Source organism: Varroa jacobsoni, unplaced genomic scaffold, assembly GCF_002532875.2.
Source record: "Varroa jacobsoni isolate VJ856 unplaced genomic scaffold, vjacob_1.0 scaffold_641, whole genome shotgun sequence".
Lineage (NCBI taxonomy): Eukaryota > Metazoa > Arthropoda > Arachnida > Mesostigmata > Varroidae > Varroa > Varroa jacobsoni.
Window position 1 is genome coordinate 149,190 of NW_019213543.1, and position 23,537 is coordinate 172,726.

General features: G+C 42.1%; 1 long non-coding RNA gene across 2 annotated transcripts in view; it reads right to left on the reverse strand.

The window, feature by feature from the left end:
• The window catches only part of LOC111262233 (uncharacterized), a 165,465-nt gene that overhangs the window by 89,576 nt on the left and 52,352 nt on the right, over positions 1–23,537 (reverse strand). The window contains exons 1-2 of one of the 2 annotated variants that reach the window (XR_015311857.1): positions 18,272–18,991; positions 18,020–18,050 (exon numbers count right to left, since the gene is read on the reverse strand). This is a non-coding gene — a long non-coding RNA (uncharacterized LOC111262233). Of the gene's footprint in view, positions 1–18,019; positions 18,051–18,271; positions 18,992–23,537 lie in introns of those variants that run through there. The other variant, XR_015311858.1, reaches the window with a different exon arrangement.

Here is a 23,537-nt window from a genome sequence, read left to right on the forward strand (position 1 = left end):
ATATTTGGAGCTTATTTAAACGATTTAATTGACAATTCATATATTCCTTTCTAAAACAGTTGTTTAGTTCTGCGTGAAAAATTCCGGTGTATCAAAAATAATCTTTTAAGCCATTTTGATAAGTTTTTGAACTTTTCAAATATAAAACTTATTGAAAACTGTTTAGTATACCTCATGAAAATCTTCCTGGGATTTTGTAAGGACAGTATGAAAACCGGCAATAACGTCAACTGTCAATTTCGGGCAACAAAGAAAGTATTTGATCTTGGCAGTTGCTTTTCCAACGTGAAGAGAAAAACAATAACTTATTTAAATTCGAATCGCCAAACAAAAGGACATCTTGTCTTCCCCCATGACCGGTTTACTGTTTTCTTACAGAAAAAAAATGGGCCTTCCTCCACTATAAAAATGGTGGGTTAACGGGAGTATCAGCAGTTACGATCAGAAGCTGTCAATTTAGTTTCTGTTATACAAAAACTGTTACCCTTCAGGTCAATACGCTACTGATAATGATGGGCTATTAATTTACTCGTTCAACTACGGCTTTTCAGTGTTTTAATGTCGTCACTTCTCTGGTATAGACCTTATCTTTAAGCGCATTTTTACAAGGAAAAGCCCATTGGGATCAGGTATGGGAGTGGAAAGAAAGGTTGTTCTACGAGACCTCTTCATCCAATTCGTTTGTCTGAAAAATTGTTATCAGAATTCTCATCACGATAACAGTGCATAAGTGCTACATGCTATTGAAAAGAAGATTCGTCGTCATCATCATATGCAGGCCAGTATATTAAAGTAACTGTTAACAGTCACTGCATCGTCAAAGAAGACTAGTTCAATTAAATTACCATTACTGATCAGAATTTATCATAGATAATTATATTAAAACCATACCTAGCCATTGTAGTTTTCAGCGACAGCAGTGCCGTCGAATTAGCTTCGGAGGACGGGGTGCTCATTGTTATATTCCCCCTCATCCGTTGAACAATTCGTAGGTCTACTACTGGGCAAGCTTTTCGAAACCCGACTTCGCACTGCACAGCAGAACTGTCATAGCCTTTGTCCTATCTAACTTGGTACTAAATCGTTATGAAGCATTGTCTTTGCTAGTCATGGCCACAGTTCCTTTTAGTTTTTTTTAGTTCTTTAGAAAGGTTTTCCTTATAGCTTTATTGAGTAACTGATCTCCTTGCATGAAATAATTAGCGGCTGATATATTTTCATTATAACCTTACTTATAACCCCACCTTGTGGGGCTATACGGGCTAACACAATAAATGTTTTTAACTGATATTTTCTCAAAAATAAGCTATTTTGGCTTATATAGATTTACCCTCTCCGATGTGCTCACGTTTTTGATCATTGGCAAATAGTCATAGCGTCTAATATAATTTTTTTTTTGTATCTTTTGTAAGCGGCATCTCTCCTCTCCAAGGCAATAGATGACGTAGGTTCCTGTAACTTTTGTTCAATGAATGATTTCATAAATCTAAATATATCAGAAAGAAAAGCCCCAAGTGGGGCTATAAAGCAATTAATAAATCGAATATTTCATCTTATAGCGTTCACCAACTGACTAGGTATAGGCCATTTATTTTTGCTCATCATTGAAATCCTTTCTTATGCCTGGAAATTTTCCATAGATTCATCTGTTGATGAAAATATATGTTTCCAGGTACAGCAGTCTTTCCTCACTTACAGACTACGATTTTTTTGCCATCGTAGTACCTTGCTTGGTCTTTTTGAAGTTTCTAATGTCACTGGATTTCTGCAAATATTCCCTAAGATATTAAAGGCTATGGTCGTTGTCCGTGGCTTTAAAGGAAACCAACGTTTCAGCAGATATTTGTCACGCTTGGCCACCTTTCCTCGAAAGGCAATGTTCGATCGAGACAAGCCCAGCAGCTGACACAAAGACAAAGTCTAAGTGTAAGTGATGCCCACGGGGCGGCAGGCGGTGGGCTCAGCGTCAGCAAACCGTAAACAGGGCCACCGCCGCCCTTCCACAGCGAAATATAAACGTACCAAGTAACGTCCACCAGCTACACATCGGGCAGCCACTACCCGTGCCACCTGTGCCGTCCGCGGGGGCCGTGGGGCAAAAAAAGCTATCACCACCAGGAAGCATTACTCCACCATTCGGCGTCAAGCCACTTCCTTCGTCTAACAAAACAAATACACGTTCGTAGCCGAATGCCAAATATTACATTGAACGTTTTCCATCTCTGGCCTACGTCATTACTCACCACATTGTAAGAACCGCCAGTCGTGACAAAAGCGAAAAATTCATCTCGATAATACTAGTGACCTCTATTGACAAATCCACTAGTAAAAATTTGGATCGATTTGCATATAAATGTCTACGGGATTGTAACCAAGCGCCCTATGATTCCCAGCCTCCAGCATTGCCTCTAAGGCATTCGAGTGAAGGAGGCCTAGTAAAGCGATCATAGCCACATTTTTCTACCCTACCTATTTGTCATACCTGCATCAAATATCTGCACATCTTGATCCACCTGAGAACAAAGATTTACATGAGTTATTTAAATAGCTAAGGAAGCTAGTTGTCATAGTAGACGTATTCACTTACTGGGCTTAGTGAGCATGGGTCCCACAAACTCAAATGAATCTTATGACCAAACGTTTGTGTTTTCTCCTGAATCGCACCGCATATGTATGAGCGTCACTCAATGCATATTTTTAGGCACATGTTATTCGAATGTGAAGAGTCCAAGCAACAAACGGGAAACGGCTTTGACGACATAATTAAGACAGAAGAAAAATTTAAAAAAGGGAAACTACTTTTCACTGAAAAACGCTGCCATATTGCCACCGTTAAGTTTTAGTAAGTGATTATCGTTGTAAGAAAAATGTCGTTTTTCGTAAGCGTATTTTAAGTGATTGGCCTTATCTGGGGATTACTCCCCACTCCTAGATATTAGGGGAGAAACCGACAGCACGCGGACTCACGGCCCATGATTCTGAGAGCTTCGTATAAAGCTTTGGAAAATTCCAATATATTTATAAGAAACTTTCATGAGGCCCCCGGTAATCATCAGCTGAATGACGATCGCGACTGTCATTCGTGTTTTGAAGTTGTTTTTTAAAAAAAAAAAAGCAAAGTGATGCCGTGACAATGACTTCCTCAGAGCCGTATTGAGGTGAGGCGAAAAAGCGGACGGATATTAGCAAGATTTAAGATTATGATATGTTAGTAAGCAAAGTATATTTTAAAATAAAGTATTCAAATTATTTTTTTTTTTAAATATAATGATTCGAATATCAGGGAATAGTTCTGCGTTCTAAGTTTGATAAGAAGCAATTCAAAGCTTTGAGCTCCACTGTGTGATCATTTATGGCAACGATTACTATATACAACCATATTATAATACAAGGCTTCGCCTCTCTATTTATTCATTAATTCAAGACGACTTCCTTTTTACGAATCACTATGTAGGCACTTTTTCGTTGATAAATTTATAGATTGTTTTGCACATGGCGGCCATTAACATAGAACTTATTTTCCAATGGCTGAGTACGGAGCTTAGTGCTAATAGTTGGGCCTGTTTCCGCCGGGACCTCTATTCGATTTTTACTGTTTCTTTTAGATTTCATTCTGTACCCATTCTCAACTCATGCCTTTGTTGGAGTACTTGACAATACGTAAGCTTTAGCGACTGCATCTCAACCCAAATTTCGAACAAGCACCCCGACGTCCGCAACCCATCGGTGCATCGGTGAACCTTTGATACACAAACCAAACAATTCGGTTCAATGACCCCACGTATTTGACTATGCTGTACTGGTACTGGCATGCATGGTCTTCGCTTATGCAGTGAGTAGAAATCGATGAATACATCAAACTGCCTCCGTATGCATAAGCATGCGAACACATGAAGAAGCCGCCACCTTTCCTTCTACCATCCGTCTATCCTAGACCGTGATTCGATGGCCAGTTGTCATGCCCCAAAGCATGGATCAGGTGGAGTTTGATTTCTCGCGCTATACCAGAGTCAATGCTGAGTAATACTTGCTCGCAGAACTTCGCACTATTCACGATACGGCAAATGTTTGTGTAATTGAGGGATTATGTGTAAGTGTACGCAGATGGTTAAAATCACAATGGGCCTACTCCGCTTTTCTGTGCCTTTGACTGAATGCCGCTTCTCATACCCAACACCATAGCCAGGAACATCGGTTGGAACACCAGGAACGGGTCGGCGCTCTTGACGCTGCTGCTAATATCGGCGTCGATCTCGTGGTTAGCTTCTATGCGTGCACAGACGCAGATTAATGCGATTTCATCACAACTATACGATAGTAAATATTAGGGATAACATTGGTGTTAGGTAAGAGTACGTTCGTGCTGACAGGGTAATTGAATCGAGTGCGTCAACAATCATAGGATAGCAGTAGAAGTACCTTGATTAAAGGAGACTAATCCGCAGGACGGAGAGACGTTCGAATCGGAAGCGGGCGTCTTTAATGTGTAGTATTACAAGACTGTAGTAAAAAGTCCCTTGAGAGTTTGAGAAAATCAATTGGAAGGTCTTCGTTAACTTAATTCGCTTAGAAATATGTTTTTATATGGCAATAATTTGCCTTCCCTTTGCAGCTTTAACCTATGTAAAATGGAGGCATAAAATTTTATTTTGCAAATCCAAAACCACAAAATTATCGGGTGATTTTTACCCACCTCTACGTATATTGGGGCTAAGTTTTTCGCGATAAAATCAATAATAAGCAGGGTAGAAGTTCCAGTAGAATTTGCATATGCAGGCTTCTCGAAGGTCTGCAAATACGAGTTTTATAGCACCTTACAGGAGACAGGACCACTTATATGGAGAAGAGATAAGCTTGCCGTCTAATCTACGTTTCGCCTAAATATAGTACGTTTCTACCTTAAAGTTACAGGCTCATCTATCTGGATTTTGTTGACCTTAATTTAAAACTGTGGAACTTATGTGCCATATGTCGCTTACCACGAAACTACACACTACAAGAGCTTATATATTATGATCGTATTGCGGAAGTGGTGGTCGGGTATTGCATACATTGAATAGAAATGAATACTTTATGTATACATAGGATGGGTTAGGTTAGGTTAGGTTAGGTGGGGAACGCGTATTGACAGGTCTGGGTATCGTTATTGATATGAACGGTTCGCTGAAGATGGCGGGTATTGGCGGAATAGTATGTATGTATAGTAATTTCCTTATAAGCTATATGGTATTAGGGTACGAAGGTGCAAACTAGCACCTTCCTTCATATCTAAAATATACGTGAAGGCGTAATAAATTCAAATCGGCTGGGAATTAGTGGAACGACACAGAAAACAAACTCGTAGTGGATGCAGTGAGATAATCTATAAAACATATTCGAATATAAACAGATAGTGCTAATAAAGAAAGAATGCACAAATAACAGAAAAAACTGCGAGATGTGGCCGGGCAGCTAACGGATAAAAACTAATAAAATAAAGTAAATTACAAACATAATCATAGGCTCGTTTATCATCAGTCTGATTAGGCTATATATTTCGTTCATGGGGACAAGTAAATTGTTGCTAATGAAAAGCATCAGATGAACATAAAGCGACTGTAACGCAGAGTTCTAAATTCGAGTAAATGAATCAGATATCATATCATGTCAGATAAATATTTGTGTTGAGAACTATAACTTTAAGGAAATATTACGAGGCAAGTTCCCTAAAGCAACTTTTCTAATGCAGCTTCCTGTTACGTTTCGCTTTGGTAAAATTCGAGCCTGACTATAGTTCTCCGGATACTTCCGCCTACATGAAAAGCAATAGAAAAAATCGACGACCAAACATGTTCTTATGCTTCGTTATTATGGAATGAAAGTACTAACGACAAACAGAATCCTTCTTTTAGAGCACTAAGTAAAGGAAAACTGCGCAGTATCAATATGTGAGTATACTCTATTCTTTACTTCTTCTATACGTCATTAACAGTATCTTTAGTATTGCTAGGGGGATTTACCGTTGTTGCTCAAGCTGCGCAACGAAAAGATCCACGGACTTTAGTATCAATCGAGTATTAGAAACTGCCCTTATTTCAGTACAGTATACAAACACGTATTATGCCTAGGATTATGCCTAAAAACAGAATAATGCCTAGGAAAAACGTTTGTTTCCAAAACCTTCCATATTCTGGCACCCGCTAAGAAAAATCACATTTTTCACACCTAAACCTGTACACAGTCTGTCCTGCAGTGTAACTCTATATCGGCTCTTGTCTCAGAACCTACGGGTTGCTATCGCTAACTAATGGTGCGTTGTGGCAAACGAGAAAACAAACTGCCGGCCGAATGCGGCACGTGTTGGCTAGTTAACTCAATGACTGGCGGTGCGCTTTAGCTCGTCAAGGACGTAGACTTTGCAGAACTTCTGTGACGTTTTCACACAATGCTTCGGACAATATATCGCCATACCAATAACTCATGCAGACTTCGATAAAAGCCCTGACCCCGGTGGTTTTTAGAACTAGATTACTAGATCTTTTGTGCATCTAATTGTTCTTCAAATGCAGTTTCGAGATCTTCCCGTGGACGCTGTGCTTTCACACAAGCAGAGACAGTGGCACAGGCAAGTCTCAGTGTGGACTAGAATGAAATGTGTGCACACATATACAAATTGTGATTAGACATAGCAGAAAAGAATTTTGGTCGAAACGGAAATGTTTCTTGTGCCCAGTTTCTAAACGATAGATTATTTAGCGTTTCACCAACACGTGCACGCGTTGGCTTCCCTAGATAATCAATATCATGCTAAATAGGTCGTCTGTGTGGTTTGTTGGTAGCGATAGGCAGGAGCAATAGCACCATCGTTGCAATTTATTTTATTACATTTTTTCTGTACGTACATAGGTGTATTGCGGGCGATATCTTAGCGGGTCGTCTGCATTGCGCACAAGTAGTTGAGCTCACGCTGCGCAGCTGCTACCAATGATGATTGCCTTTACGAGGTAGAATGTCGACCATGCAAGCCAGCAGACTAACAACAGGAACGACTACGTTTCTCCCTGCTGGATAAATGTATCGCTTACCTGGTCACTGATCGCCTGGCACGCCTTCAATGACACTAAACACATATCGATCTAACTGATCGGGTACAAACTATACGATTGAATTAAGTTCTATTAATAAGTCCGGCATTATTTGATCATAGGTGGCACGTCATGCTAAACTGGTCACGCTAAAAAAGATGGGAGCGAAAATGAGCTCAATCTTGCTAACGCGTAAATGTCACGAGCCCCCCTAAAGCAGCTAAGTGCGGATGACGTGTCATTTGTTCGCAAGTATTCCTTCTATTAACAATTGAGGTGGTAAATTAACTTGAACCCTGACTTCCACAGGCGTCAATAATTTTTCGAGGGCATAAGGAAAAGTCAGTTTTCCATTCGTGTAACGCGGTTTGGCGCCGTGTGCTGCCAATCAAATTACGAGATCTTTGAAATAGATATTTGGAATAGTTTAATACTCGGTTCCATCTACTCATCCGACTGAACATCGAACTATTAACTATTAGTTCAACTCATTACGAACTTGTTTGTAGGTTGTTATCGTAACGAGCAGTTCTTGTTGTGTCAGACGGTAGCGTTATTGGAAATGGCATGAAATACTAAATCATGTAAAATTTAGGTAACAGAAAATACGTTTACTCTTGCAAAAGACCAAATTCTACTTAAATTTATAAAGAAAGTAGACCATAATATGGTAAGAGGCACCAGGGGACGATTTTAGGAAAAGAACCTCTGAACAGTAGCCAATAATCTATTTCACCTACGCTGAAATTATGTGCTATTTCTGAATGCCATTAAGCCTTTTCGGCTTTGTCTACCAGCGTAAGAAACCACTAACTCGTAGAGTTCTATTGGCTAGATCTAAACCCTAGGTAGAGTAGCATATGGCTGAACCTCACCATGTCGAAAGTGAGCGACACGTTCCTGTGCACACGATAAACGCTCATCAAACGGTGCTCCATCTTGTCCCATCTGGCGACAGCCCTAACATCGCTCGACCCTACAAGGCCCCTTCGCTTTTCTCAGGCTCGTTGCGGCCATCGAGTTGCCTTTGGCCAACAAGGAAGCGACCCACTTATCTAACGTCCCTTCATGTTTTGTGTTGTTAACGTTCTACGAGCTACGTAGACAACTTGGTTCCCCTATCGTTATACCCCCGATACAAGACGTTTGTCCTTTTCCCCAAGACCGACAAGACTCAAAAGAATATTTACCGCGACAGTATCGCCGATATCACCAAACAGAAAGAACTCCAGTAAAGACACTGGGAGAGGTTCTGCCTGAATAAGTAGGCAGGATTGGGCATTCGATGCTTGGAGATTGCCTTGACCAAGCAAATCTATACAGAAATGGGTATAAGGGACGTTCGCCTACCTTAATGCGGGATTTGGGCTGGCAGTTTTTTCGACTTTCGCTCTCACAACGGACATTCCACTTTTACGATACAATCTCCACTTAACTCACCGAAATGTGTGTAGTGTTGGCCCGACCGACTACCCCTAGCAACAGTCCCCCAGACACTGCCTGATACATCGTCTAAATCTGAAAAGACGAAGGGTTCTCCTACCCGTCACCACTTATGCATCCTTTATGAACGAGGCAAGTACAGGATAGCAGCTCTGCAAGACTCTCTAGAAAATGTCAGATGCTGAAGCACCTCTGTTCCTGTAGTAGCATGCGACAACCGGCAGGAAGCTGTAAAAGCCTGCGCCCTCCACTTTTCCTATTAAGTGTACTCCTTTTTCGTACTTCTGCCTCATCAGGTCCCCTGGGTCCAATCCTCATATAGGCTGTCAGCCTCCGTTTGCGTGACAGTTAGGCGAGTGAGTCGGCACCTGTATGCTTGCAACCAATAAATAAAGTATAGGAACTCTTAAGACAACGTAGTGTTTGTTGATGCTACTATGCTGGATATCACGCATCGTAAATTGTATCTACACACTGGTAAGTAAAGTAGAACGGTTTGGCAGACGGCACAACAACGCGTTAACCGGCGGACTTCTCCAGCAAACCCACGGCGGTACTCCCCCGCCAGCTGCCCCCGGCTAGAATGGACCCGAGATGCGCTTTTCTCGTTATTGCGACCTAATCAGAGAAACGATCTAACTTTCGGAGAACAACCGGACTCACCAGTCTCAGTATTGTCATACCAGTACTGTTTGTGCGTCATCTATTTTGTTTTACTTTTGCCTGTATCTAGCTCTGTTTAGGAGGTCACTCATTCTGTAGACAAGGGAAAATAAAGGCAAACTGTAGAGTTTAAACCTCTCTGCCTATTTGGCCCTCGTCAGCTTTTGCTTTCCTTTCTGGATTAACCAACTTACTACGAGATCAACTTTGTGTACTGCTGCGTCCTACTGAAGTATTAGAAACTCCTGCCCAACTATGATCTCGGTTAAGGAGAGGCAGCAGGCAACGAGGGCCTTCGAGAAGGCAAATCTTGGCCAGGAAAGGGCAAGCCTGAATTGAGGCGACCGTCACTTGGTGACAGATGAAGGCTAGTTGCGTAGCTAAAAGCAACTACGTCTCTTAGCGACCCATAGTATGTCGTAATGTGTGCTTCTGTAGAAGAAACTCAGAAACGAGCTACCGAAATAGGCAAGGAAGGAGGCTTTCCGTGACTGTGGCGAGTACAGTCACCATGACAACAAGCTGACTTACTAGCAAAGCCTACAGTCCGCATATATATATATATATATATATATATATATATATATATATATATATAGATGAGAGGGAAAAGAGGTCGCTGTAGCAGTCGTGACATAGATTTCTCCTATGCTCTTTCCTCTCTGCCTTTTTCAACATAGTCAGCTCTCGGCTATACACACGAGTTCACAGTCTACCAATCTGGTTCTCTGTTTCATTGCGTTTTTTGGCTCTCCACATGCTAAAGTCCCTTTGAATTCTCTTAGCCATGAGCAGCAGACCTCATGATAAGATAGGGGCAGCAGACCCCTATGCTGTTCACTGGTCACTAGTAATTGCAGGCTGGGTAGTTTGACGCTGAAATGGTGGGCTGGATGACTAACTCAAGTACTCTTTTTCCCTCGAGGCACGGAGGCGGGGACGAGGAGGCGGCCGCAGACGACGACGATAACGGCCACTCTGGACTCAGGACGTTGGATTGCCAAACGCGAGGGGGGGGGGAGCAGGATACGGAAACTTTTTGCTTGATGGCCTCACCGACCGCTCCCAACACTGCCACAACCTCACTGCTACTGCTTTTTCTTGGCCACGGCCATCGGCGATAGCGATTGCCACATACTTCGATGACGTCGTTGGTGACCCCGTAAAGGCAAAATGTACTGTTCGAGCTATCTACTTCGACCATCTAAGATACGCTGGCAGGCGTCAATGACTTCCCAGCTGCCAGTAGTAATCCTAAGAGTTCCCTCCCACGGACTAGCATCCGAATGACTAACATAGTCAAAAACAACAGAAGCAATACTGACCAGCAGCGTATGAGACGAACATCCTCACACTTCACGAAAACGACCCCCTCCACGGACCTTCGCTAAGTTGGTCTATGCTCAACCTTTGTATATCCAGGAATCAAAATCCTTCCCTTGTGTCGGGCTCCAAGAGGAAGAGCTAACAACCAGGTCAGCATAATAAGTTCGGATACATCAAACTTACCTCAGTCCAAGGGTTATGAGGCGTACTAACTGGGAAGACACCAAACAACCATCAGCCTTTCTTCTTCCTACACTTGATAGGAAGTTTGGGATTTTGCCTCCTCTTCGTCCTCAAACCGATAAGTGCAAATCGGCTTCGAACAAAAAAACATGGGAGATCAGAGAAAAGCCGGGAGGGGGATGTATAACAGGTCCAACAAAATAAGGGCACAGAAGGGCCAGCACAAAAGGAAACTACAACAAACGAGCACCCAGGAAAAGAAAGACAATAGTGTTGTTGTTTGTTAGAAAGGCGTCTCCCATGATCGTTTGCTTCTAGCCAGCGCCGTCACAGGCGTTAGCAAAATAGGTTTTTCAGATTGGATTATCGGATTCGATTCAATTGATGTTGCCGGCGTTAGTTCAAGAAAAGAGAAGTGGACGAAGCGTACCACCCTAGGGTCCCACGTCGCCGCAACAAAATGTGCAGTGCAGTGAGTTGGCAATACGGATAGATTATTTTTATCTTGGTTTTTCTCCGCCTCTTCGCATTCTTTGATGGCTTCCCGTTGCCGGCCTTCTTCAGCTTTTTCATTGTAGTCCTGCTCTCGCTGTTTTAGGCTCAAAGGGCCGGCCGATCCGCGGTCACGCCGATTGGAGCATCAATGAAATCCGTTTGGCTGAAGCCTGCCTGAGGGCTGTTTACACTGTTCGGATCGAATAATGATAACGAGACTTTGAACGAGATCCCGTTCCAGTAGACAGGCCATAATAGATAAATACTGTGGCCTTAAGCATGAGTACTATCATGACTTGTTGTAAAAAGGCTACTGAATTGGTGGAAAAAGAGTAAGATGACCTATGTTATTCTAAACATCTTAATTTAGAAGTTAGGCGCGTAATACATATCTTCGTCGCAAAGTGCTTATACGTTAGCCGTGAGCATAACTTATTCATTGACACCGAAAATTGCATTGAATCCAACTGTAATCTACGCCGACGTACGGAAACTACGCCGATTTGCTTATTCACTCTTGTAGAGTAGTGACAAACCAAAGTTACTTGTAAACGACGCACTAACTTAGGTAAGGTCAAATATGCAATAAATTTGAGTAGATGGGCCTTGCTTTATGCAGAGGTGAACTTCAATGAGAAGTTTCATTAAAGAGCATTGATTGGGCCACTGAGTACACTTTGAGTAACCTTTTACTTTTTCCTAAAATTGGATGGCATAAATCAATCACAGAGGACAAAAAGCGAGCATTGCGAAAAGGCTCATTTCGATATATGGTTTTTGCCAGATTATACTTGTACACAACGATAAAATTGTTATTAATTGCAATGAATTAATTCTTGCAACCTATAGTCTATCTAGCATTACACTTACGCTGAAAATTTCCAATGAAGCTTTAAGAAATTTATTAAATCCGTACTCTATATACAGATTGCTAGGGTGACCTTATACCTAGCTGCATCAAGTTCAAACAGCTGTTATATGCATTGAAGTTGTTCTAATATAATGAACCATCACTTTAGCTGACCAGCACCGGGTTAATAATTTGACCCTTCCCTTTGTTCTGTTTTTCCTCGAAACGGCAGCCTTCGCTTTGCATTTCTCCTTGTACTAACCGATATTGTGGCGTCCACTGCGTTCACTATTGCCTCCGTTTCATCACAGTCCCGTTTCCATTACGTAGATAGGTTTCAGCCCCAACTTCATGGCTCTTTTGTCGAGGGCAGAAAATCCAACCACTGCAAGCTGTTGGCGCCTTCTACCTAGTCTAGGTAAGACGTTTGCTTAAGTGAGTCCAGTAACATTCGCTTATATTTAGTCTGGTCTGAAGGTAAGTGGACATGTCTCAAAATGTTTTTATTGGGCTCGCCGTTACCCTCTCAATATTTCCCTTAGATGGTTGTTGTCGACGCTTGCTTCTCAAACACAGCTTTCCGACAAGAAACACTATGAGGAATCCGGTGGAGCACAGACAGATCTACGGTGACGGTATAAATCACGACGTAATTCTGCCCCAATCGGCGGAGTTTTCGAAATACCTCCAAAGCCCGTGTTGAATGTGTTTTTGCAAAATTGCCTGCACGGATGAAGCTACAAATAGCGTCCAATCTGCGTAGCCACTCTGGCCCGAACCTCCCTTCGAAACCCACTTCGGCTGGCGGTACTGAGCTTCCCCATTTCTTGCTCATCACTTGTGGCGACCCACAAGTTCCATCGACTACCTGTCGTTAGCAATTTTAGCAGTCACAGCAATAACAGCTAGCATGCTACCGTAGCAGAGCTTGCTAGGGACTTTAGTTGTACAGGTCTAGGTGCATCGCGTATTCGCGCAACTGATGAATTTACGAATGAAGATCCTTTGGATCTTCATTCGTGGGTTGGAGAAATGCGACACGATACAGACCTCGGTTACGAGGCAATTCGCTTGGGTATAACACTGCGAGCAAAGTCCCATCCGTCGAGGAGTCCCGTCCGTTGGACAGTCGAGGATTAAAAACGAACGCCGAAGCTATACCTGCCAGGCCGCTATGCGCTGCCATCGTAAAGGCGTCGTCCGGCTGACGCCGTCTGTCGATTGTTGGGAACGATGCCACCTGAGTCCCTTGCCTCACCAGGAGCGAACTGCTGCGCACTGAATCCAACAACAACTGTGGCTTGATACATAGCCTGTCTTCACGGGGACTACGGGGCCTCATAGTCTTATCCAGTCTTAGATCCGCCCGCAATCCGAAGGCAGATAACGCAATGAACAGGACGGTGCTTTCTCTTGCATTGCTCATCATGTTGAAACGTTGGATACTGGCCACTCAAGGCGGCGATGATGGCAGTAAGTAGTGAAAAACTTTTGCGTGTGGTTTCAGTGTATTCTGGGAGAGCGACTGAAGGGAATATAGAACTGTTCGGACAGCTCGTCGTAATTTGAAGTATGTTATATCGCTGTTCTTGCTTGGTGAATTACTCGATACGAAATAAATTTATTCTGTGATAAACGGTGAGCTTGTTAAGAGGCTAATTTTATCAGGCGCTTTAACGGAAAAAGGAGACTGCAAGCGTATCACACTGCCTTTCGGAAGTACAGATACGAAGACATACAAGCTTAGAAATTAAAAGTTACTATTATTATGAATGGCACCTTTATAGGCATTCATCAAAATACCGTCACTCACAGTTACACCGTTGATTTTGACACTCCGAGGACATGCACACATTCTGTTCTGTATAACTTCAACTGCGTCAAACTACCGTTAAAAGAGATTTCAGAAAACAGAATCCATTCATGCTCCTCCGTCGACAGTATCGTCGCCCTTCCGTAGGTGTCCATCAGATACAATGTGGTAGGAGACGAAGGACCCATACTGTCTTTGCTTTTTTTTTTTTTACATACCTCATACACAAAGGGTAATACCAGTAGGGACACAGCTCAGACTTTTCCAACCGCTGGCCACTGGTCGCCCTTGTAGTTTGCTGCTGCGAAGAGAAATAACAAGCAACCCATTAGACGAGCACAATGGCTCGTCAGCTGTCCGCCCGAAAACCATTTTATATTACAGTGTTAGCATATAACACCAGTGGCATTTCGGCGGCTTTGCTTCATCCACCCATCTTCTTTTGCCCCTAGTGTCTCCATTCCTCAGGCTTCACTCAGCAGCCCCCTTGCCCACCCGTCTTGCGTACCCCATTAAGAGAAAACTACCGACTCATCCAGCACGCCTATTCTGTTTTTCTCCAGTAAGGCCCAGTCAGCGTCGCTTTCCGCTATTCGCTTGCCCGCGCTAAAATGGAATCGCTGCTTCACCGTGTTTAGCTTTCAGAGAATGTCCGTGTATACGTTACTAGGAGCTGTAAAAAGAACTTAAAGAGGATAGAAGTATTTAGTGACAAAAGCCACCTTTTTTTATTGTAAAAGGTCCTCTTTAGTGCCCTTACGCTTACAGGACGAACTTGTATTTTATATGAACTAACTAAGTTCTTTCCTAACTAGCGAAATAAGCGGGGTGTAAAACTTCGTGACATACGTCATTCGCTTTTTACGAATACTGAGTAGCGAACGAATATAAGCCGTAAAGTGAAGGCATTTTTCATCCATTACTATTCGTTGTTGAGCATAGTTCCGTAATCGAAAAATACCGTTGCGCAGCATCATCAATTTCTACGCTTGTAAGCCACTGCTACGGCAAGTGAAGCCGATAATCGAGAAGGAGCATTTGGTGAAAACTGTAATCAAAACTGAAGCGGAATTGAAATCAGTGGTGAGGCTGCCTCTCCGCTGTAAACGCTGAGTTATCTCAGGCGTGTGTTTCGGCTGGTGTTACTCTGCGACGTTTCTGTGTCCAAACCTTTTGAAGACCGAAACGTCTTTTTACTAGGAGCCAGCTTGCGAAAGCTGTGGGACCGTAGTTCGGGTCAACGAATCTCAGCTAGCGACGCATTGCAACCAGCCGCGCCTATTCCTGTCCCCAAGGGAGTCGTTGAAGCTATGTAACATCCGAGAAGAGCGAAAACCAGCGCTCTCTAGGCAGGGCAGACGTGGTCCCTTCGTATGTGAGGTTGGTATCGGTTAGAGCCACATAAGAAACTGTATCGTCCAGTATAACTTTCTAGACTTCAACCAGCGTTCTCCACGGCAACCGCCATTGGATTTCCCTTGCTCGGTTGCCTTGCTCTGCCGTCCCGTCTCTGGCCTCTCGCCTCTTATCGCGCCTTGGACACAAACGCAGCTTCAGCGAAGTCCTTCGTACAAACGTCGTCTGGACATATACACAAACACACGCTCACACTGCACTCAGACCGATTTCATAGGTCTTACAATCTGTACTCGAGCCCACGCCGGGCTGGCGACAGGGATGCAGTTGCACAAAACAGCACATTCCCACCGCCTAGCTGTATTTAGACCAACACGCAGACAGGCCTCTAGGACACCAGCAAACGTCGGACTGGTGCACCTTGCCTTCTTTTGGCCTAGAGCAGGTCCTGTTAACTTCACTAGATACCGCAGTGGGTAGCGAATGTAAGCTGGAATCGGGTACGGACCAAGGAGACTTCTGTACACGAAGATAGCGCCACCCGATGCTCGAAAGAGGAGTGTGCTAAAGCAGGCGAGCTCCAACTAAGGCAGGATTTTGGCTTGCGCTTCGTTTTGCTCGAAAAGCCCGGCAGACTGGGCTCAACTTTGCGGAAAGTCCTTCCTAAGGAGCTATGCGAAACCCGACAATCTCACTGGATGAATAAGCTGCAGCGGCATGAGCGCGACGATCAGGACATGTCGCACGCTTAGAAATGCGTTTGGTTTCAAAAAGAAGGATGAGTCTTCTTAGGTAGATTCTTAACTTACTGCAACGTCTGGTAGAAGAAAGTTACGAACTGAAGAAAGAAGTGTATGAAAAGGCCGTGCTTGGTTTACACCCAGAAACAATAGCGAGATTGCTTGCTGCTCTCCAGAGCTTAGGTTTATTTTTGAAAGTATGCATTGGTCTAATTGCATTTAATCTGTACACACATTAAACCTACTTGATTATACACGATAGTACGAGCAATGGGCGCGATTGGCTGGATTTGTAATAATTCGACCTTGTGTGGAAGTTCACAAACGTAAATCATACAATGTTCATTAACGGTCCCATGAGTTCTTCTCATATTTAGCTTGGCTTAATTTTCTAGCGTAGCCTAATTAGGCCAATTAGATTTGGTGACGTAGCGAAGCTAAGATTTTACTTATACTATCGACTCTCCCACTTTTGTTCTGTTTTGAGGACTTTCAAAATCTTATTCACAGAATTCTGTATTTGAAGCTGATTTTGTCACAATTTTGGGTTCTGACAAAATCACGGAAATCGCTAATAGAAGGTACGCATTATGCGCTATAGTATTAACACAATGGCATACGAGATCCAAAAGCTCGATACATTGAACACTGGCATCGAAACTTTTTGGTGTTTTAAATTCGACTATTCTGGACCACCAATCTTCCGTGTTTTAATCCGCAACCTTAGCTGCATATAGAGCCATCTGCCCCCGCTATTTCCGACATACAGCCTGTTCAGGCAGCATTTTATTGTAAATAGAAAACAAATCAGGGATTATTCATGCGGCGTTTGCTCTGAGCAACGTCCTCAAAGCATCTCGAATGAGCTGACGCAGATAGTCAGTTCCGTCAATCCTCTATGCGAGAATGCAAACGAAGTTATTTAAATTGTTCGCCATCTTTAATCACTTGTAACCATTATGAAGAAACGAGATTTCGGCCAGAACTGCGGCAAGATCCGAGAAGGCGACAGTCTCTTATCTCTGAACAAGCCCAACACAGTAAACATTCGCTCAGTCGGGTGCTAGTAGAAAAAAGCAGAACCAGGTTTTCAGCTAGCAAAAGTCCGTCTTAGTTCTGCGGAAAACGTCTATGAATATTTAGTGGCATGGCAGCAGTTCCAAATATAGATGAGCGTCTAGCCGGGCTAGACCGACGTTTGCTAAGCAACTACTTGTATCTTTCAAAATTCAAGTAGAGTGAAATGTAATTTTTCGAAGTTTTCGCAAGATCGGAAGAGAGAAGAAACCAATTATATATCAAACCATTAATGGCACAGAAACATAATGCTTTTTGGATAGTGACCAGACGTGCTACAGCGAAATCGTGGCAATACCCGTACAGGCTGATTTAGGTACAAAGGCACCCAGTGCGGTGTGGCGTACAATACTGCATAGTTGTATACGAAGATTCTATGCTAATCCATTAGTCACGCTTACGTTAATAATGACGTTCGTATTGATTACGACACAATGCTGTGGTCATGGTCACGTAATGTGTATATTCTTAAGAAGACTAGTGTTTTCAGTATGTGTACTTTACAAACATAAACGGAAAAAAACCTCAGTAGATGACAACCATGACATTGAATGGTGTTTCCATCGGATCAACGATCATTTTCACGTACTTCTGTGTCATCATCCGGAAAACCCTCTACACCGAGCATCGGTACAGCTTAAGTCTACTGTTAATTTTTCTGAGTACCTGAGAACGCATTATCTGATCGCCAGTCAGACTCGTGTCATCAAATGGCTGTTAGTCATTTAACAATGACGGCTAAATTTCGAATGAGTCCGACACTTGCATACGCTGTTAACGTTTTTAAAGTTAAAAGGTGACGCTTTTAACGTTAAAAAGGTGGAGTAACGTTGGGAGTAATAGGACGGGCAAGCTTCCATCATTTAGTAGTAGGCAGTGAAAGGATTTCATGAGACTATGTTCTGATAGCTTCACCTTTGTTGAACGACATAGAAGGCGCTTAAAAAAAAGGGTAGTAATTCAGTAGTAAAAAAAAATCAGTAATAAACACATCTGATTCATGACGTACCTTAACGGGTATGGCATATTGAAGAGTAGACCTGTGAATTAAAAACGTCAGAGGGTTAGTTCGTGTTGAGGGCAGCATAGTAATTGATCAATTAGTGGATACTGAAAAGTCATACATCAGCATTTAAACGAACTTCATAGGCTCGGCAAGTGGCAGCGGCATCAAACCCGATTTTGAAGCGAGAAAAAGGTGAAAATTCGTATCAGAATATGTCCATATCCTAAAATCGATATCCAAATCAAATATACTTACTCAATACCAACTGCTTGAGAACAATCAATATCTTTGCAGGGCAATATCGCTCCGATAGGATGCAGTGGAAAAGAAAAACTAGGGGCAAACACTACCTTATAATTTTTGTGTCTATCCTTTACTCTTTTAACTTCGCTGGTCTCAGCGGCTTTGGCTGCACTCATCCAGCGGTTTCGAATGATGGATCAAACGGTTTCCTTTGCAAAAGAAGGAAGAAGGCACCCGGTTCTACCAGCCACTTAGGCCCACCGACTTCGTTTTGAACAGAATTTGCGTAATAACTACAGATAGATCAGCTCGATGCTAACAAGCGATCTCAAGGAAATATGGAGGTCTGGTTTGGGCAAGCCTTCTGCCACTCCAATTAAGGATATATACATGTGTCAGAGACATACCTATGAATTGACTCTCCAGCATTTCGTAGTATCTGTTCATTGCTTATGGGGGCAAAATCGCACAAGTCACACTGGATCCCAGATGGTGCGAGTAACGTCACTAGCAGCTTGTGAGGTGATAAAAAAAAATAAAGAAATCCGTAAATGCGGTGAATATATTTTATGTCTAACGAAAAGTTTAGTTTGCAACCATCCGGTTGAAAAAGGACGTAGAAGATGCTTTGAAGCATTTGATTCTGTGTACGAGATTCCATTTATTCTACGAAAAATAAATAAACGTTCTTTAGCAGAATTAGCGGGGTAGTGTGCTATAATTTGCCGGGTCTTGTCGAGCTAAAAACGTATGTGAGTGAAATTGTGTTAGTTCGTATTTCTTGGATCAACGGCATGTTATCGACGTCCCACGGGGACACTGTAGAACAAATAGGCGAAAACAGCACAAATCAACGCATAGCTAAGCATGCCCTTCGATACACCGGTTTGTATTTCAAGACCGGATGAGGCAACAGGTGCGGTGGGCAGTTCATCACGGCCCCACATTATACTTTGCATAATTCGTATTAGTCGATTAGTAATACAAAGTCCTATAGATTAAATACGCAACTAATACTGATCTAGGTTGACGCCTGGAGTCACAATTTTCAGCTCTGGAATCACTGTCAATTCCATTTGTACGTGGGTCGTTACGAGAGCACGCCTGACCTTGCGCTCTTTTTCTGGCCCAAATAGGGCCATTGTTCCTATGATGTCTAAAGTGATGCTAATTGTCTCCCATCTAAATAAAGCAATGCTATAGCATTTCACGTAAATACCGTCAATTATTTTTATATTTATTTGTTGCGGAAGAACCTAGCTGGCCCCACACTTTCTATGTTAACCGTTCAATATCGTCTATTTATTTTACGTACCCTAATATGGCCATTCATTTACAGCCGTCAACTACGGCTTTCTGCGTAAAATTGCACATGTTTTCTTTTCCTCAAAATACTATTTAGCCTTCATTTTTGCGGCTGGTATGAACGAGCGCACTACTTTAGTTGTCTTCACGATTTAAGAATAATCATAGCAGCTGCTAGCTATTGAAAAACATCGCCTCGGCATTTTCGGCTTCAACAGATAGAAATCGACTCGTATTTGATCGTGCTTTTGTTTCTTGCACCAGCAAATCTATTAAAGTCAACAAGCCGTTGATTAAATCTTTGTATGCTCTCGTATCGGCCACCGCTATGCACGATATCTACTATAAGGAAACACTCGCTATGTTTAAATAGGCTACAAGATAACGCCGACCCAGTGTGGGGATGCCGTTGGGTGACCGTTATAAACACCGGACCTATACAAAACCGTTTCCCTAATTCTTTATTCCAGCGATCGTACTGCTGATGGTGGAGTCGTTGCTATTAGCTTTGATGCTGCGTCTCAATCATGTTGCCACCCTCGATAGCCTTCAACCGAGACCAACAGGTTGACCATGGACGAATAGGCAGAGATAAACAGCAAACGCTGGCCGGCTTAGAAATCTATACGTTGAAGCGTGTAACGTGGAAAACACGTAAGATCGTGATTGAAGAGACGTGCCGATGTTAAAATTAACGGTTCTTCGAATACGAAGTTGAAGTTTGTGTGACGCAAATGAAACGCAGTGGGAATTCTGCTTAAACCTACTGAGTAAGCTATGTCGGTGTAATATGGATAGGATCGACGTGGAATAAATTCTCATATGATAACTAATGAGTTCCCAAAATGGGTTTCTATAGAATAAATTTTACCGCTTAAATTTTAATGAATGCAAGTAAGGCTACGAATTTGAGCGTGTGGTATGCCGCAACTTTGAAAATACCTATTTTGTTGTTTATATATTTTTCGAGTCGATATTTTTGTTATTTCAAGAGGCGATTCAGTCGATCCTCTCCATCGCCGCTAGTTTTTCCCTAGGGCAGAATAAATAACTAGTAAACTGTGTTAAGTAAAAACGTCTTACGAATATATTTGTTTTTATAGTAATCATATTAAGTTGATTTTATATACCCATTACGTAACACTCGGAGTCGGTGTGACACTTAAAGAACGTATTGCCCATTTCCTATAGGAGCTCAGAAATTAGATTTTAGAAAATAAACGATCAGTTAACTTAGCTTCCAGATTTGTTGAAAGAAAGAACAATTAACACATGAAATGATGATGATCTGAGTCTATTCGTGCGATAACAGAAAAATATAGGGCTTGCAAAGGGCCTCATTTTAGAGGTAGACCCCTTTAACGGTGATTTGTTCTTGTGGTGACACACGGACGTTTCGTGTCTTTGCTCATTAAGACTGGAGTCAGACGAATGGTTCTCCAACCTGATGAAAAAAATCGTTCCTATCCTAGTGGTCAGTATACGAACGAAAAGGTGGCGAAATATAAATGGAATTTCTGCAAAGTGGTTTTAAGTTTAGCAGGCCACTCGATTGCGGAAATATAAATTATATGAATGAAAACACACACACACACATTACATGTCAGGTAATTGACTAACGTTAGCAGGGTACGGCCAGTGATGAAGTAAATCATATTCCGTAAATGCGGCTACCGTACTTCGATGTAACGCGTGAATTGGCGCTCACCTAACGATGTCTGAGAAAGGTCACCTTCAGCTTTGCGAACGTACCCAAATAGACACAAGCCACTTCCTGTGTTATAAAAAATTGTTTCACAATCAAAATCGATACGTATCCACTATATGCATGGTACTGAAGAAGCGTGTACAAAATCCTTAGCAAAAGAGAGAACTCTTTCGTAATAACCTTACGTTCTTTCGTTTTATTTCATTTCATTCGTACCTTTTACATTTAACGCACTATACATGAAGTAGGATCCATAAGGATTCCAGAATATATATGTTATTTGTCACGATGAATTAGGGGGTTGAAGATCTGGGGGCCACTGGCTCGACTAAGCTACGGTTCGGCCGGACCCCCTAGAAGTACTAATTTATTTGTCAGACTTTTAACCTTCTGTAAAAACTTATACAATGTTATAACAAGGGTAGGTTAAAAATAAAGAATTTGAAGCCGATAGGTATTGGATTAGTATTGAGAAGGATCAATGGCGACCAGCATGGAATATGCCTAAATGTTTGTCGAAGATATAACGGCTTACTCTTTCTTTTGTACCTAATGCTACAGAAGGAAACCAGTCGACCATGTGACGAGCTCCCGCATCATCTGATCGAGCGATGAGATCACGGATGAGCACAAGCAGGTAGTTAATAGTATAGTTTTTAGATTATTATAGATATTCACAAAAATAGGTTTGGTCGAAGCATAGGCTGCTGACCGATAGGAAAAATAAATTACGTAGTGTAACCCAAAAATTGATAAACGATATTTTAATGGAATTTAAATTTAATGGATTTCTTCCTACTTACAGCTACTGCTGTTTTGCGGGGGGTCATGTTGATTTGTCTAGGGACATCACGAGCACCAAGCTCTTACGTCCAAGGCTGAACCCTCTAAGAAAAACAAAGACCCCCTCATCGCAAAATTTTCGGTTAATAATTGACAAGAAATTATGAAAATCTAGCATGCTAAAATCCGCTGCCGCTTGAATAATGGGCAAATTCGGAATTCTGTATACGCCCATAAATGAAACGAAGATCAAACAAAGTTGGGTTTCAAATGGGTTCACCACATTTTTTAATATCTCTATTAATAAAACTAATTGTCACGCGTATAATTTAATGTAATATACAATGTTAATATGTACGAAACCCGCTATCGAATCTGATCATGCGGTTTACTTTATACGAAATATTTTCACGTAGATCTTTACAACGACGACCCAAACAGCTAGAAGTGGCACTTGGTCACGGTGCCTATAGCTAATTATGTGAACGTATAGAAGGAAATTTTTTTCCTCTTTTGGTAGATTCATGGAAGTTTCCCAGTTAATACATGTTCCACATCCCTTATTCTCTAGAGAAACTGTTCCTTGGCATTCAACCAGCAACTACGGTAACGAAACGACCAGGTGCAGTCTCGCTCGTAATAAGGCCAGCTACGTATGCAAGCTTCTGCGCCTAAAGGAGTCATAAAGCTAAAACAATATACGGTATACGGTACGCACTATCGTGCACGTGAATGCCCTCTATACCAAATATTAATCATGCATAGCAACATTTCCAATATGTCAATCAATCAATAGGCGAACAATATAGCTAATAGTAAATAGCTTTTTTATACGAGTACATTAAGGACTACGTTAAAAACACCGAACTATATCAAGGATTTTTAAGAAAGCAAATGCCACTGTGCAATTCAAGTATATATTTTGAATAGTTTTGAAGTCCGACGGCTCTGTATCGAACACGCGAACATCATTGAAGGCATTTCCTCGACGTTTTACTTCGAAGCGATTCTAACACCTAACCTAACCTAACCTAACACTCTCTAAAGCTTCCAGTTCCCTCTGTTTTCAACAGTCGTCTATACCATTAAAGAGGAATTGGTAAAAATCAGCCATTTAAATATCTAACAGTGCGTGGTTCTCAGATGGGTTTTACGAACTCTTATCGTTGCCGTTTTGTTCATTTACCATTCTATCAAAATGTATACCTGTAGTAAAAGGTCGTACTCTTGCCTGTGGATCCGACTGCGACCAGCCTTCAGATCCCTATTTTGCGATATGCGAGGTATCCAGCTTCGGAAACCGCCTAAGATCAATAGCACTTGACCCTAGATTTGAAAATCTTTTCAATTTCCGGAGCGATAGCCATGTATGAAATGATAGAATCGTTTCGCTTATCGTTGTAGGTCGCCATCTGTTTCTATGTGATGTACGAGCCACAAACTCTAGTAAAGACGGCTCACGCAGACGCCTATTTTTTTTTC